This window comes from Gigantopelta aegis, chromosome 3, assembly GCF_016097555.1.
Source record: "Gigantopelta aegis isolate Gae_Host chromosome 3, Gae_host_genome, whole genome shotgun sequence".
NCBI classification, from domain to species: domain Eukaryota; kingdom Metazoa; phylum Mollusca; class Gastropoda; order Neomphalida; family Peltospiridae; genus Gigantopelta; species Gigantopelta aegis.
The window spans coordinates 14,797,911-14,816,842 of record NC_054701.1 but is presented as its reverse complement, the minus strand read 5'-3'; the positions used below and the strand labels follow the sequence as shown (position 1 = coordinate 14,816,842).

At 36.3% G+C, this 18,932-nt stretch overlaps 1 long non-coding RNA gene across 1 annotated transcript; it reads left to right on the top strand.

Moving 5' to 3' along the window:
• Window positions 1-15: 15 nt before the first annotated feature.
• LOC121367566 lies at window positions 16-7,949 on the top strand. The gene is made up of 2 exons (XR_005957391.1): window positions 16-6,795; window positions 6,876-7,949. It is a non-coding gene; the product is annotated as an uncharacterized LOC121367566 (long non-coding RNA).
• The last annotated feature ends 10,983 nt before the right edge of the window (window positions 7,950-18,932 follow it).

The window sequence follows — 18,932 nt, the reverse complement described above, 5'->3', positions numbered from 1 at the left end:
TGTGGTTAGTAGTTAGCGAGAGAAGAGGGTGTAGTGGTCTTACACCTACCGATTGAGTTGTTAAAACTTGTTTTGTGTAGGAGCCCTACCAGCCTTATATCCAATGGCTTAACCATGACACCACTGAGGCCGATGAGACCTTTTCATATTGGATTGGTTGAATTAGAACATTGGTACAGTGGTGTGCACTGGTCTGTTCTTTTGTTTGTTTTTTTAAAAACATGAATCTTGGATACAGAGTGTGTTCTATAGCTTCATATTACATTTTCAAAATTATATACACCCTTTACTATTCACTACTGTGTGATGAATGTAAATCATCTGATTCAGATTGTTTTAATTGTGATTGGAAGACACAATGAGTTTCTTATTGCATTATTTATTTTATTGTGTCAGCTATAGTTAAAATATCAAATACTTTTGTAGGTTAGTGGAGCCCGGTATTCGCAAAAATTAAGTCAGACTTTTATAGGATTCAAGTCTGATAGCCTACTATAATACGTCTGATGCAGCGTTTGAAATAGGGAGTAAAACACATCTGCTGTTAAATTAGTTTACCAGTGAAACCATCTTTATGACATCATTACGGAACACACATTGTTCATTTATTGTTTTACTACCGCATATTTTAGCAGTCGTATTTGTTCTTACATGTATATTGAACTGATTTAAATATGTAGATACCTGACTTATTTAATACTACTTCACATAAGGCAATACTACTTAACTACATGGGTTACGGAGACGAGGGATAACCCAAACTTTTTCTTGTACAATGACACCATAATGTATCATTGCACAGCCAAACACTTGAGCTGCATGTCATATGGTTCACAAACTGTATATTTTATTATAAATCGTACCTTGTAGTGACACATTATTCTGCTACATACAACTGATATTTCCAGACTACCGGTATACATGTAGCTTGCTACTCATAAAATAAATTGTCTGGAGTATTTTATCAGCATATAAAAATTATAACATGCAACCAAATAACCATTGCATGAGAGGTTTGGGCGATGCTCGAGATATTTAAAAATAACACTATTTTAATACTACTCTTTTATTCTTGATCACCCATGGAATTGTATTTATTGTTTTAAATATGTATAGACACCACTATTTTAAAGCTATTATTAATATAGTATCACCTACTTCATTGTATAACTGTTTTAAATATGTACAGAGTGTTTAAACACTATTATTTTAATATCAACCATGATATTGTATTTACCATTTTAAATATGTATAGACACCACTATTTTAATACTGTATAACCATGACACTGTATTTGTTAGAAGAAGGTATAGAAAACCCCTATTTTAATACTTTATTATTGGAACCAGACGGTGGGTACATGTAGTTATGGTTGTTTTCATGTTGTAGCTGCCACTATTTTTGGTATGTATGATATGGATGTATTGTTTTTATGAACAGTGACTATTTGTGACTTTAACTATTGTCATTAGCCATTAGAACTACTGAAGTTGCAAAAAGGTTGTTCAAGTTTTTGAAGTTATTTAAAAATGCATATGAATATTAATTTCCTTTTTCTTTTATGCTTTTTACAATTGATAACATCATATTACTGAATCTAGATGAATGGCTGACTATAAAACCTGTCAATAATGATAGACACCATTAATAGCAGGTTTGGGCATTTTTCATTTTTCCTCTCAGAATTGGTTTAAAATTTGTAGATTATTTACTTTCAAATTGGTGTCTGCGCAATAATACAGTAAACCTGTGTCAACCAGACTGGAATCCTGTTAAAAGTGACCAAGTTTCATGGTTCCAAATATTCTCAATTCTAAAACGAGACCCTCTAAACACGGGATCCTGTCTAAATCAGATAATTATTAGATCCCCAGTGTGATTCCGTTTACACAGGTTTCACTGTACTGGTAATATTAAATTCATGAATAGTTTTTTCCTGAGGTTATCATAGTCATAATAAAAAGAATCTGATTTCTGTTTAACAAAACATTTTTACATTTTGCCATATGCATTTCTCAATTAATCTTAACCTGTGTTATGACTGGGTATTATTCCGTCCATGTTTGAAATATTTTTGTTGTTTTTGCTGTTTGTTTACTTACTGTGATATTTGACCTCTAGTTTAGGAATGTGTGATTGACCTTTCATTAATACATGTATTACTTAATTTAGAAGTAATATGCATATTGCACTGGGTTTTTTTAATTTTATTACAAACCTGAAAAGTGTGTTCTCATTTTATATGTTAATTGGTCTTCTAACCTAATTGCAGTGGCTTATTAAAGAGAGCTATAAAGATGTGTTCGATTTAAAGCAGTGGAAGCAGAAAGAATAAATAATAGTTACGAAATGGGTATCCTTCACACAAGGGAAGATTTAATGCAGTGGAAGCCACAAGGGAAGATTTAAAGCAGTGGAAGCGGAAAGAATAAATAATAGTTACGAAGTGGGTATCCTTCACACAAGGGACGATATAATGCAGTGGAAGCGGAAAGAATAAATAATAATTACGAAATGGGTATCCTTCACACAAGGGAAGATTTAATGCAGTGGAAGCCACAAGGGAAGATTTAAAGCAGTGGAAGCGGAAAGAATAAATAATAGTTACGAAATGGGTATCCTTCACACAAGGGAAGATTTAATGCAGTGGAAGCCACAAGGGAAGATTTAAAGCAGTGGAAGCGGAAAGAATAAATAATAGTTACGAAATGGGTATCCTTCACACAAGGGAAGATTTAAGGCCGTGGAAGCGGAAAGAATAAATAATAGTTACGAAATGGGTATCCTTCACACAAGGGAAGATTTAAGGCCGTGGAAGCGGAAAGAATAAATAATAGTTACGAAATGGGTATCCTTCACACAAGGGAAGATTTAAAGCAGTGGAAGCGGAAAGAATAAATAATAGTTACGAAGTGGGTATCCTTCACACAAGGGAAGATTTAATGCAGTGGAAGCCACAAGGGAAGATTTAAAGCAGTGGAAGCGGAAAGAATAAATAATAGTTACGAAATGGGTATCCTTCACACAAGGGAAGATTTAAGGCCGTGGAAGCGGAAAGAATAAATAATAGTTACGAAATGGGTATCCTTCACACAAGGGAAGATTTAAGGCCGTGGAAGCGGAAAGAATAAATAATAGTTACGAAATGGGTATCCTTCACACAAGGGAAGATTTAAAGCAGTGGAAGCGGAAAGAATAAATAATAGTTACGAAGTGGGTATCCTTCACACAAGGGAAGATTTAATGCAGTGGAAGCGGAAAGAATAAATAATAGTTACGAAATGGGTATCCTTCACACAAGGGAAGATTTAATGCAGTGGAAGCCACAAGGGAAGATTTAATGCAGTGGAAGCGGAAAGAATAAATAATAGTTACGAAATGGGTATCCTTCACACAAGGGAAGATTTAATGCAGTGGAAGCCACAAGGGAAGATTTAATGCAGTGGAAGCGGAAAGAATAAATAATAGTTACGAAATGGGTATCCTTCACACAAGGGAAGATTTAAAGCAGTGGAAGCAGAAAGAATAAATAATAGTTAAGAAATGGGTATCCTTCACACAAGGGAAGATATAAAGCAGTGGAAGCGGAAAGAATAAATAATAGTTACGAAGTGGGTATCCTTCACACAAGGGACGATTTAATGCAGTGGAAGCGGAAAGAATAAATAATAGTTACGAATTGGGTATCCTTCACACAAGGGAAGATTTAAAGCAGTGGAAGCGGAAAGAATAAATAATAGTTACGAAATGGGTATCCTTCACACAAGGGAAGATTTAATGCAGTGGAAGCGGAAAGAATAAATAATAGTTACGAAATGGGTATCCTTCACACAAGGGAAGATTTAAAGCAGTGGAAGCGGAAAGAATAAATAATAGTTACGAAGTGGGTATCCTTCACACAAGGGACGATATAATGCAGTGGAAGCGGAAAGAATAAATAATAGTTACGAAATGGGTATCCTTCACACAAGGGAAGATTTAATGCAGTGGAAGCCACAAGGGAAGATTTAAAGCAGTGGAAGCGGAAAGAATAAATAATAGTTACGAAATGGGTATCCTTCACACAAGGGAAGATTTAATGCAGTGGAAGCCACAAGGGAAGATTTAAAGCAGTGGAAGCGGAAAGAATAAATAATAGTTACGAAATGGGTATCCTTCACACAAGGGAAGATTTAAGGCCGTGGAAGCGGAAAGAATAAATAATAGTTACGAAATGGGTATCCTTCACACAAGGGAAGATTTAAGGCCGTGGAAGCGGAAAGAATAAATAATAGTTACGAAATGGGTATCCTTCACACAAGGGAAGATTTAAGGCCGTGGAAGCGGAAAGAATAAATAATAGTTACGAAATGGGTATCCTTCACACAAGGGACGATTTAATGCAGTGGAAGCGGAAAGAATAAATAACAGTTACGAAATGGGTATCCTTCACACAAGGGACGATTTAATGCAGTGGAAGCGGAAAGAATAAATAATAGTTACGAAATGGGTATCCTTCACACAAGGGACGATTTAATGCAGTGGAAGCGGAAAGAATAAATAATAGTTACGAAATGGGTATCCTTCACGCAAGGGACGATTTAATGCAGTGGAAGCGGAAAGAATAAATAATAGTTACGAAATGGGTATCCTTCACACAAGGGAAGATTTAAGGCCGTGGAAGCGGAAAGAATAAATAATAGTTACGAAATGGGTATCCTTCACACAAGGGAAGATTTAAAGCAGTGGAAGCGGAAAGAATAAATAATAGTTACGAAATGGGTATCCTTCACACAAGGGAAGATTTAATGCAGTGGAAGCCACAAGGGAAGATTTAATGCAGTGGAAGCGGAAAGAATAAATAATAGTTACGAAATGGGTATCCTTCACACAAGGGAAGATTTAATGCAGTGGAAGCCACAAGGGAAGATTTAATGCAGTGGAAGCGGAAAGAATAAATAATAGTTACGAAATGGGTATCCTTCACACAAGGGAAGATTTAAAGCAGTGGAAGCAGAAAGAATAAATAATAGTTACGAAATGGGTATCCTTCACACAAGGGAAGATTTAAAGCAGTGGAAGCAGAAAGAATAAATAATAGTTACGAAGTGGGTATCCTTCACACAAGGGAAGATATAAAGCAGTGGAAGCGGAAAGAATAAATAATAGTTACGAAGTGGGTATCCTTCACACAAGGGACGATTTAATGCAGTGGAAGCGGAAAGAATAAATAATAGTTACGAAATGGGTATCCTTCACACAAGGGAAGATTTAAAGCAGTGGAAGCAGAAAGAATAAATAATAGTTAAGAAATGGGTATCCTTCACACAAGGGAAGATTTAAAGCAGTGGAAGTGGAAAGAATAAATAATAGTTACGAAATGGGTATCCTTCACACAAGGGACGATTTAATGCAGTGGAAGCGGAAAGAATAAATAATAGTTACGAAATGGGTATCCTTCACACAAGGGAAGATTAGCAGTGGAAGCAGAAAGAATAAATAATAGTTACGAAATGGGTATCCTTCACACAAGGGAAGATTTAAAGCAGTGGAAGCGGAAAGAATAAATAATAGTTACGAAATGGGTATCCTTCACACAAGGGAAGATATAAAGCAGTGGAAGCGGAAAGAATAAATAATAGTTACGAAATGGGTATCCTTCACACAAGGGACGATTTAATGCAGTGGAAGCGGAAAGAATAAATAATAGTTACGAAATGGGTATCCTTCACACAGGGGAAGATTTAAAGCAGTGGAAGCGGAAAGAATAAATAATAGTTACGAAATGGGTATCCTTCACACAAGGGAAGATTTAATGCAGTGGAAGCGGAAAGAATAAATAATAGTTACGAAATGGGTATCCTTCACACAAGGGAAGATTTAAAGCAGTGGAAGCGGAAAGAATAAATAATAGTTACGAAATGGGTATCCTTCACACAAGGGAAGATTTAATGCAGTGTAAGCGGAAAGAATAAATAATAGTTACGAAATGGGTATCCTTCACACAAGGGAAGATTTAATGCAGTGGAAGCGGAAAGAATAAATAATAGTTAGGAAATGGGTATCCTTCACACAAGGGAAGATTTAATGCAGTGGAAGCGGAAAGAATAAATAATAGTTAGGAAATGGGTATCCTTCACACAAGGGAAGATTTAAAGCAGTGGAAGCGGAAAGAATAAATAATAGTTACGAAATGGGTATCCTTCACACAAGGGAAGATTTAAAGCAGTGGAAGCGGAAAGAATAAATAATAGTTACGAAATGGGTATCCTTCACACAAGGGAAGATTTAATGCAGTGGAAGCGGAAAGAATAAATAATAGTTACGAAATGGGTATCCTTCACACAAGGGAAGATTTAATGCAGTGGAAGCGGAAAGAATAAATAATAGTTACGAAATGGGTATCCTTCACACAAGGGAAGATTTAATGCAGTGGAAGCGGAAAGAATAAATAATAGTTACGAAATGGGTATCCTTCACACAAGGGACGATTTAATGCAGTGGAAGCGGAAAGAATAAATAATAGTTACGAAATGGGTATCCTTCACACAAGGGACGATTTAATGCAGTGGAAGCGGAAAGAATAAATAATAGTTACGAAATGGGTATCCTTCACACAAGGGAAGATTTAAAGGGACAGACCCTAGATTTTAAACACTAATGCATATTTTTCACCTAGACCCTAGTTTCAACCCGCAAAAATGGATAATGAGTTTGGTTAATTTAGAAACCTGAAAAAAGGTGGATATAATAGAGTGAAACAAGAGTCTGTGACGTTGAAAAAATACCCTTAAAACTAGACTAAAATGCGATTCAGTAATCATTACTTATCAGATGCACATCCGTTTAAAAAAAAAAAAATTTTTAAATGCATTTTGTGGTATTAGAAACACCAGGATAACCAGAAACACTTTGGTTGTATGGAAATTAATAATCTAAACAATACAAAATATAGGTAATGTTCGATTTCAGTTATCATAAATGGCTCTGATAGTGAAACATATGCCTTAGTGTTTAAAAACTAGGGTATGTCCCTTTAATGCATTGTTTAACTGTTGGCAGGTTCAGGTCCATTGGGGCTCAGGCTGGGGAGATTCAATTGGGTGAAAGGTCAGGTTACGTAGTAGTGGGAAAAGAGAAATGCTTAAAATCTCCCCTGAATTTCATTACATTTTGAAATATTAGCCCTTGTTTCAACTTGTTTCATGTCTATGTTGTCAAAGGATGCCTTTAGAATACTATTTTACTTAAGTGTGATTTTTCAACTCATTGGGAAAATGTCTTCACTGGAAAAAATTATTGCACAACACTCATGTCTGTTTGACATTGGTTAATGCAATTTTGTGTTCCTACACAACCCTAGATGTTTGATTTTCTGTAAAAATAATTAAAATATTTAGTTTCTTTGTTACCTGTGGCAGTGTCTTGGGGAAGGAGGGTTAATCAGGAAGGAATAGGGATGTAAATAGGGGTCATTCCAAATGTTGGGGTGTTTTTTTAGATTTTAAATAATAATGTAACTTATGTATTTTTTAAAATTTAAATAAAAAGACCTGATTATTAAATTGGTGCCTTAATTAGTAAGGCCATATTTAACTATTTCAGTTTCGTGTTTAATTATTTCCAATTCATAAGAACAAGTGAATGTGAGCATGCTGAGCTCAGAGTTATGTTTATTTGTTGTTGGTTTTTTTATATGGGGTGGGGAGAGAAAAATAATTTAAATTACATTTTAGCTACTAAAGTAAAACAAATTTAGACTGACTGCCATGTTGTAGGTACGCAGTATATTGTACTTCTTTTTTAAATCTCTATCTTATTGTATTAATAGTAGTTATTGACTAATTTTGTGTCCTGTTTATTGTTACTCTCTACCTTAGAAGTGTACTTGTTTTGTAACAAGCCATGTGTTGTGTTGTAATTAAGCTGCACTGTGATACAATAAAAGAAAGCAGCTATACAAGGAGGAACAAGTGTCTTGACATGCATGCAATATTCTCGTTGGCATGGTCAGTTACGATAATCATGGCAGGCACATACAGGGTTTTCTAGGTCAGTTACAGGGATGTGAGAGCTATGCAAAAACCATTCATCTAGAAACAAAAACATGATGTTCAATACTGTTGACCACACAAGGATCATTTGCATGTTTTCACGGTTTCAAGTTTATGATGTGTGCCTTATATAATAAGATATAACCAGTTTAGATTTATTAGTGTTGAATGCAATTTTTGGCAGTTCCAGGGGTTGCAAACAACAATTTTCCTCACAGGCCCTTGAGCAGCCCCTCGACACTGGCCGCAGTAAGCTTTTTTGTTCCAGCCCCTCTCACATCCCTGCAGTTAATCAGCAGAAAGGTACCATAAAGCCATGCTAGAAAGAACATCTACTACTACAGTCCATCCCGTCCTCCTACAAAAATGTTTTCTTGTAAATAATTTCAATTTAGTTTGACGTAAGAAGAAAAGTAAAAGTGTTTTGGAAATAACAAGAAATTACTATTTTTGTATGCAATTTAGAAAACAATCAGATCAGAAATAAATAACTTCTACTTAATTCCATAGTGTGAAAAAAGGTGTACCCTGTGTGATATACTATAGTACTAGCACACATACCTAGACAGTAATGTGCCATTTTCTTGTCATTTAGCAGGTACATGTAGATGGCCGTTGCTACCTGTTGATTGCATCATTCTGTAAGCAATGTAGTATGTGACATTATTATCCATGTGGTTCAACATAACCGAGTTAATGTGACATTACTTAATATATACTTAACTCCAAAAGAAACGCGAATACGTAGATTGGAGGTTTTGAGTGCACTCATTGAAATACGTCCCAAAGTTCTTAAAATAATCGTTTCTATGAAAAACTTAAACAATTCGTAAAGATGAGATTTCATGTTATTGACATGTTAAAAATCGAGGTCGCATTGTCATTTGAAATGTCAAGGCCATGGCGCTTCTTCAATGGCGTCACATGCCACTCAAACATGTCCACTAATAGCGGGTGTGTCCGCCATTGCTGGCCATGACCGCCGCACACCTCCTACCCATGGAGAGGAAGAGGTTCCTGATGAAGGCCCTGGGCACGTTGTTGTAGGTGTCCACGACGGCCTGGCGGAGCTGCTGCTGTGTCACCACGGGAGCAGGGCGTTGGTTCATCATGCGCTGAACCTCGTCCCACAAGTGCTCGATGGGGTTCAGATCCGGGCTTAAAGCTGGCCAGTCCATTGTGATGATGTTGTGCTGTGCCAGGAATGCCTGGGTGGCCCGTGCCGTGTGTGGCCTGGCGTTGTCGTGCTGGTAAACCATCTGACGGTGACCCGCGAAAAAAGGCACCACCACAGGCGTGAGCACTTCGTCGATGTAGCGCTGTGCTGTGACGCCCCTGCCGCGTCCTCGGCCGTTGTTGTCGAAGATGACAGGTTGTACACGACGTCCCCAGGATATGGCACCCCACAGCATGACGGAAGGCCCTCCCCAACGGTCCCTCTCCATAACACACGCATCTGTGAAGCGCTCACCTCGACGCCTCCACACCCTCATACGACCGTCGGCCCTATCTAAGCAGTAGCGGCTTTCGTCGGAGAAGACGATGTTCTGCCACTGTCGGTTCCGCCACTGTCGATGCAGAACAGCCCAGTTGTGTCGTGCAAGGCGGTGTCGCTGTGTGAGACATTGTCCAATGTACGGTCGACGACAGTTCAGATGGATGGCGATCAGACGACGTCGTACCGTGGTGTAGGAAACGGGGCGGTTGTGGGTTCCCACTGTCTGCCGGGCTGTTGTGGTGGCTGGTACGAACCGATCACGCATGTGAGTTCGGACGATGTAACGGTCCTGGCGCTGTGACGTCACTCTGGGACGGCCGCTACGTGGACGGTCGACGACGTTGTTGTTCTGTAGAAATCGGTCTATGAGACGGTAGATTGTCGAGACATGGACACCGAAAGCACGTGCAACCTGCCTGGCATCCATTCCGGCCTCCAAATTCCCCAAAGCTCTATGTCTGGAATCAGCGTTAAGTCGTGGCATCGTTGTATCGCTACTCGTAAAATGAGTTGAACATTGCTGTCTGGCGTTTCTTTTATACCCAGGCCTGGTAGTGTTTCACGTGCAATTCGCATCTTTCATGATCCACCCGTTTTGCATTCCAGATCGATTTTGGTCGTCAATTTCAGCACGTGCGTGACGTCACACTGTACTCGTTTTTTTCATGCGTTATGTGGAATTGGATACGCTGACAAGATGGCTATTGGTCAACTTAATCGATTTGTACATAGTTTATTCAAATGTGGGTTTTTTAATATTTTAAAATTTTCGCGTTTCTTTTGGAGTTAAGTATATGTCACACTGCATGCATTCCTTCTCATGATGTCATGTTACAAAAGTAAAATGCACAGTTTTATGATAATTGTACTAAAATTATAAGAACTAGAAAATATTCTGGAACCCGTACTTTTGTAGTTGTTTTGTTTTGACAAGTCCCAGGAAAATCAAGCCTTGGATCACACTAAAGCTCTGACCAAGGATTGATTTCCTTAAGACTTGTGTCAAAAACCCCAACATCTGCAAAACGACTCATTCCCTAAACTATTAGTCTGGAACTCCAATTCAGCTGACACACTCATTTTGAATGAAAGACAGACCTGCCCTGTTTTCTTATCTGAAACATAAAACTGTAACAACTATTTTGGATGACATACAGATATGCCTACTTTTCTTGTGTTAAATACATGTACAACCGACACTTTATATTGACTGACACACCCACTTTTGTTGTCTTTTAACAAAATCACAACAACAGGTCTGGACTTGTCCTGTGTTTTCACAAATATCTCCACCTGCAGCAAGTCCACTTGTGAAAAACATGCTCAAATGTGATGTGTTCAGGAGAGCAAGAGAGAGCGATATCTTGTTAAGACTGGTTTTTTCCCACCTCACTTTTGATGAATACGTATGTGTTTTATTAACGACACCACTAGAGCATATTGATTTATTAATCATTGGCTAAAGAATATCAACCATTTGGTAATTTTTACAGTCTTACAGAGGAAACCCGCTACATTTTTTCATTAGTAGCAAGGGATCTTTTATATGCACCAACTTACAGAGAGGATAGCACTTACAACAGCCTTTGATATACCAGTCATGGTGCACTGGCGTGACATGATAAAAGACAATATTTTGCGAATGCTCAGCCTCCTGAACACGACACTGATAATGTTGACTTTTAGTAACTGACATACCAACTTACTTAGAACACATGCACACCTGGCATTTATGATGAAAGGAACACCTTCTGTCATTATGGTTGTATAATATATAACAAACAAGTTAGCTATGATATATTTTACATGTACGAGGCGAGTAATGTGCACAACCGAAGCCTGAGCAAGTTCTGCTAAACTCCAGGTTACATGTACATTGTAATATTGTGTTGTATATTAGAGCCTGTGGCCTTTTGTACAATAAAGTTATTTATTGCTGCAAATTGTTTTTTGTCAAATAGTATACAGGTAGTGTGACTAGATCTTAATGTTTTTGAACAAAATCTAGAAAATAATATCTTCTCAAAAATATTTTCATAGAACAAGGGTTTTTTGTTTTTTTGTGGGGGTTTTTTAAATCGTTTGGTTGACATTTGTTGAAGAACAGTTAAAAGTTTGTTTTGTTTAATGACACCACTGGAGCATGTTGATTAATTACTCATCGGCTATTGAATGTCAAACATTTGGTAATTCTGACTTGTCATATGAGGAAACCTGCTACATTTTCCCCAATACAGCAAGGGATATTTTTTATGCACTTTAAAACAGACAAGAAAGCACATACCACAGTATTTGACCAGTTGTGGTGTACTGGTTGGAACAAGAAAAAACCCAGTCAGTTGAATGGATCAGCTGAGGTGATTCAATCCTGCGACATGAGCACCTCAGGCGAGCACTCAACCGACTGAGCTAAATCTCTCTCTTGTTGAAGAACTGTTGGCATTAGTGATTTTTATTTACTCATCCAGTATTGGTGGCAGTTGAAAAGAACTGAAAAACAAACAACTCCAGAAAACTTAGCAGTCTGAAAAAGTAAGGAGGGTGTAGGATGGGGTTAATAGTTCAATCAAGCATTGTGGGGAAACCCCGAGCTTTTCAGTTCTTTAGTGGTCTCGAACATTTGAGTAACAACTTTGTTTCTTTGATCATACTTTAAATATGTAGGCTGTAATAAGAGGAACTGGAAGTGACTAATTTCTTGTAACTTGAGCTGCCGGTTAACATTCCTCGGTTGCAAAGCTTGTTGCTCTATGATTACTTTATATAGGATCAGAATGTCTTCGTAACATTGTAAGTATGTTCACTTGTTAAGTTCACGCCTCTTAAAGAGAAATAACTGCACATTGGATTATCAGTTATTACAATTACAGTATGGTTCATAATAAAATGGCAGAGAATATTTATTTATCAACACTTCAGCATATTTAAACTATGTATCGTGGTTAATAGTACTCCACAGAGGAGAACTTGCTATTACAAGTTTGTTTTAATATTACTAGAGCACATTAATTAATCATGGGCTACTGGATGTTAAACATTTCTTAATTTTTGACTTAGTCTTTGCAGAAAACTTGTTACAATTTTTCCATCAGCAAAGGATCTTTTATATGCACATTCCCAGACAGAAAAAACCTCATTCAAAAATTTAAAGTTTATTTTGTTTAACAACACCACTAGAGCACAGTGATTAATTAATTCCGACTCATAATCATCAGAGGAAACCCGCCACGTTTTTTTCCATTTGACCAGTTGTGGTACAATGATTGGAATGAGAAAAAAACCTAGTCAGTTGAATGGATGCACTGAAGTGGTTCGATCCTGCGACACAAGCACCTCAGATAAGTGCTCAACCGATTGAGCTAAATCCTGTGTCAAAAGCATTCAAAGACCCTTTATATGTGTATTCATGGATGAAGTCCAGCAAGATGGTTTGATCTACCATATAAGGGGTGGGACGTAGCCTAGTGGTAAAGCACTAGATGTGCGGTCAGTTCGGAATTGATCCCCATCGGTGGGCTCATTGGGCTATTTCTTGTTCCAGCCAGTGCACCAAGGCTGTTGCATGTGCTATCCTGTCTGTGGGATAGTGCATATAAAAGATCCCTTGCTACCAATAAAAAAATGTAGTGGGTTTCCTTTCTCAAAGTATATGTCAAAATGACTAAATGTTTGACATCCAATAGCCGATTATATTAATAAATCAATGCAGTCTAGTGGTGTTGTTAAAGAAAATAAACTTTTGATCCTACCACATAAACACTCCAGGTGAGAGCTCTGAGCTAAATCCTACCTTGCTGCTGTTACAAAGGTGACTTCCACCAAACAGCCTATTTCTCGCTCCAACCAGTGCACCATGACTGGTACATCAAAGGCCATGGTATGTGCTATCCTGTCTATGGGATGGTGCATATAAAAGATCCCTTGCTGCTAATCGAAAAGAGTAGCCCTTGAAGTGGCGATAGTGGGTTTTCTCCCTCGATATCTGTGTGGTCCTTAATCATGTCTGACGCCATATAACCGTAAATAAAATATGTTGAGTGTGTGGTTAAATAAAACATTTCCTTCTACCAAAAACAGGTAGAATTGTTTATGTTCAATGCCTCATAGACAGGATAGTAGTCGAGGCTCACTGGATGGGATGTGAGAAAACCTGAATCTATTGAAGCCGAAATCCAACAACCCATCACTCCTGGATCTGTCAAGCGTTATTATCACAAAGCTTCATCCCACCTCACCCCTTTTTAATAATGAAATACAGTCTGTTAAAGGGACTATTCCAGTGTTTGCAGCTATTTTGATACCTAATATTGCACATTAATTAAAAACATTTTCTTGACAATACTAGTGTCTGTATATCAAATGTGGGTGCAGTTATGTGCCTGTTTGTAAGTTACTATTAATTTTCTTTGTAATACATTTTTTTTTATAGATGTACAAAATTATTCAAAGGTAAAATCTGGTTTGGCCTACTACAAACAGGACGACAACATTGTTCATAGAGACACTGATATATTAAACATGAAAATGTCTAACATTTAATTTTAATCATCAAATATGAACCATTAGCAGGGCTTCTAGAATTTTTATAAAATCCACTAACCATGGGATCAGTGATTTAAAAAATTTACTAGACACGATTAAAAATTCATTAGTCCAACTTTACTTAATAGTCAATACAATTTTAATAAATAATAGTAATAATCAGATGTCACCTAAAGAGGGAGATGGAGATTAAAAACAGTAACATTGGGGGGTGGATACAGGATATTCTATTTTCAAAATAGACTAAACTGCAACATTAGACCAATTGTTAAAAGCAGTCGGGCATGGCAATAGTAGTTATTTACTAGATCAACACTGAATATCACTAGCCATGAGAGTGGGGCTACCATAACCTAGAAGCACTGATCAGGATAGTCCCTTTAAAGAAAGTATTAACATCTCTCCGCGAGCCCTTTGCTATAAATGCTGCACAAATTTAAAGAAAGTATTAACATCTCTCCACGAGCCCCTTGCTATAAATGCTGCACAAATTTAAAGAAAGTATTAACATCTCTCCACGAGCCCCTTGCTATAAATGCTGCACAAATTTAAAGAAAGTATTAACATCTCTCCACGAGCCCCTTGCTATAAATGCTGCACAAATTTAAAAAAAGTATTAACATCTCTCCACGAGCCCCTTGCTATAAATGCTGCACAAATTTAAAGAAAGTATTAACATCTCTCCACGAGCCCCTTGCTATAAATGCTGCACAAATTTAAAGAAAGTATTAACATCTCTCCACGAGCCCCTTGCTATAAATGCTGCACAAATTTAAAGAAAGTATTAACATCTCTCCACGAGCCCCTTGCTATAAATGCTGCACAAATTTAAAGAAAGTATTAACATCTCTCCACGAGCCCCTTGCTATAAATGCTGCACAAATTTAAAGAAAGTATTAACATCTCTCCACGAGTCCCTTGCTATAAATGCTGCACAAATTTAAAAAAAGAAAAAAGAAGCAAAATCAAGACATGCATTGAACACGATTATACCTAGACTGAATGGACTAAAATATGACCCGATTTTTACTATGATGGGGGTAAATGACAGGAAAACACCCCAAAGGACATGTAAAATGGGTTAAGATCCAAGAGGTTGGATAAAATAGTAAATAAAAACCTGGGCTAGTTTTTACTATGATGGGGGTAAATGACAGGAAAACACCCCAAAGAACATGTAAAAAGGGTTAAGATCCAAGAGGTTGGATAAAATAGTTAATAAAAACCAAGGCTAGCTCTGGCACTCGCCAAATTTGAATTCTTAAAGTAGCTGACAAATTCTATTTTAATTTGGCAAAATAATTTCATGTAATAATTGACTCTTTTTTTTAAAATAACTGTTGACTTCTGCAATTTTAAAAGTTTAATAGACAATTTGGCAACATATTTTGCTCACTCAGAGCTAGCTCTGAAAACCATACTAAACACGAATTTTGGAAAGCGACATAACATGAGGTTGCTTCCCCAGTCCTAGCTCAGACTGTCCATATGAAATATGACGTCATTTTGTCCTCTCCTAGTTGTTGTTGAAACATTTCGAGACTGGTTCTTGTTATTCATTAAAAAACATTACTATAATATGGATAACAAAGAAATTATTACACTCGATTTGTACTGATTTTACAAAACTTGTGACGGGGTAATAAAAGAATCCCGACACTTGTTTCGTAAAATCAGTACGACACACAAGCTCGTATAATAATCTCTATTTATCAAAACAAAACAAACATTTAATTTAATAAAAATTTATTTTACATTGAATATCTTTGTACAGGATATATGTACATTTCCTAAGTTAAAGATCCATCAAACAATTGTGACAAAAATCTTAACAGGTATTAAACAATTCTTTCAAACTTTCAACCCCCCGTCCCCGAAAAAAAAAAAATCTTGCTAATCTGCAAACAGCATTGTATTTATAGTGTCATATCCACACCAGCTTGCGTTACTATTAATAAATATTGCAAACAAGTTAAATGCAGACAATCCACACAAATCTATACAACAGGTTTATGTGTCATCATATGCAGGCCTACGTTCAGCCAGCCATTTTTTGCCAAATGTTTGTTCCCCAAGTAGTCATCTTAGATCTACTTTGATGTGTAGGGAAAAAACCAGTTTAGCAAGCGTTAGCGACAAACAGTTGGCTACGTATCACTTAACATAAATGATTAACTACTGCATCCCACCTGTAAAATTATTGCCATTTACAAAAAAAAAATCTTACAAGTGCTCCCACCCATCAGTGGATTAAAAATTAATTCACCGACACTTATTGGTGGATATTCAAATATATACCATGCTCAAAAAACAGAACATGTAAACAGGTGTGCATATTTTAATATGTGGAAAAAAAATACACTGCAATGAGTTATTTTAAATAATACGTTAGTGAAAACCACAAATACACAATTGCTGTACATAAGACAACATTAGAAGATAATCTCAAACACTAAGTACAATCAACAAATTTTAAGTTTTAAACCATCATATATAATTATCTATGTTGTATTGTAATAGGCAGTGAAAAGTAAATGATTAAATCTGTTACAACTTCCATATATTGAATGCAGGAAAACTTTCATTGACAAACTGGATTTCAAGAAATATTTAAAAATTTAAAAACGTACCAATATCCATTAAATTCTCTCCCCCTCCCCACCTACCAGTCTTTACACCATGGAGGGCAGAGAATAACAGAACTAAAATCAAAACATTTTAAATAAATGAATTAATTTTCACCATATAATGTAGCTGCTTATACTTAGAAAATGAGACAACTTTCCCTCTTTGCAACTGGACTTGTAAAAAGTATTGCCCCAGAGTTAATTATAATACCATAGTGTGCCACATATGCATTTAAGGATTGTCTGTGGTTTCTTTTACGTTCATCAGGGTATGAACCAAAAAAATTATCCGCAAACTGTGTGAATCGGCAAAGCCGTTCTCACATAAGTTTATGGATGATTTTTTTTGTTCATACCCAGATGAACGTAAAAGAAATAACAGACAATACTTATAATTAAATCTGAATGTTACATGCTAATAATAACACTAAAACATCATACTTTATTTTGAATTATTTTTTATCCATAAACAATAACGCTCATTAAGACAACTTGCCCATATAAAATGATGTCATCACATATGACGTTCCCTGACAACGTAATTTTTACGTTCATCGAAAAATGAACAAACTCCTGTTGCTACGTCTGGATCAATGGGATGATGTTACGTTGTAATGAATGTAACAGAAATTTAAATATGTACAATTGGTATACCCCTACTGGTATAATAATAATCTCAGAAGTCTGATTCAAAGTCAATGCCGTCATCACATACGGTACTTTGTTCACAGTACAGTAGGAACTTGCCTTAAGTTTTTAATTGTTAACATTTGTCACTAGTCCATCTTGAACAACCACTAGCCACAGGTATCAGTTTATCATGGTGTCCAAATTCGTTTTTATTGTAATTCATGACAAAATAACTAGTTTATAAATTTTACCACCCTGTACATTCATACATTGTGTAAATAAATTCATAACCGACAAATGCGTTAGAATATACACATAGTATGTAAAGCTACAAATACTGGTAAATATCTCCAGTCACATGAATGAAAACAAAGTCACCGAAAAGTCTGGAATGGACCAAATCCACAGTATAGACAAGACAATGATACAAACGTGAAAGATGTGACAAATTTCCATGTTCACATATTCTAAAAGTTTTGGGCAACATACAATAGGGAGACATTAACAGACAAAAACGATCTTGTGCAACATACTGGACACTGGGTGTAAATATTCAAGTTTGCTTATCACAATTTGACTCCTCTGAAAATCGTGAGAATAATTATTTCATTTGCCAAACGATCACAAGTTCTGCACAATCCATTTTTCATTCATGTATTAAATTTAGGACATCATTTACAAGGTTATGATGAGTTAAGCAAAAGTAAATGAATTTGTGTAAAAAAAATGTCTCAACCCATAAATGGATTGTGCATACTTTCGATTCCAAAAGGCCTGCAATTTGAAACTTTATAGCTCACAATAAAAAAAACTAATAAATTGTGAAAGTATAATGATAAACATATAACACTAATATTGATATCTGCCCAACTGTAAAGCTACAAATACCCATTCACATGATACTGAACGCTCACCTTTCATTTATACAAAACATTTTTGATTGCAATGTTTACAAATATAGCAACTTGAAACAAGAACATGATATATATAAAATATGTGAATGAAATAATAAAAGATCCGAGATGAGCTAGAGAAATGACGTAAACCATGCTCAAATTAATAATAATACTTCACCATGACTATTACATATCACATATTAGACACAGTAGGATGGTCTGCAGTTCACGATGTCTGTATGACACCTAATCTAGAGGGTGTAGCTGCATACTATCACCATTAGGGACAGGACACCCAAGGCCCCATGCTGATAAAAGTTTATAAATTCTACACACTGGGCTACAGATTTTTGAAGCTACTGTACCACTAAGATATTGTAAAACCATTGTAATCATGATGTAACTACGACACTCGCAATAACCTACAGCAGTTTTACAATATCATACAGGGATCATTTTGTTCAGTATTGTGTCACGATTCACTATGCAAGTTTCAGAGATTGCTACATAATTTTAAAACATTAACCAGTAGTTGCTAATCAATTTTCAGTTGACTAGAAATATTGCTAATCAAGATTTTGAAAACAAAATGTTCCCTGTCATAGCAGTAAGATAGGTTAAAAAATATAGGCCCAAGATTTAATAGTCTTTTCCACTCAATACTTTAAAAACAATCTCTCAAACAAATATTGCTCAAGTTTAGTCT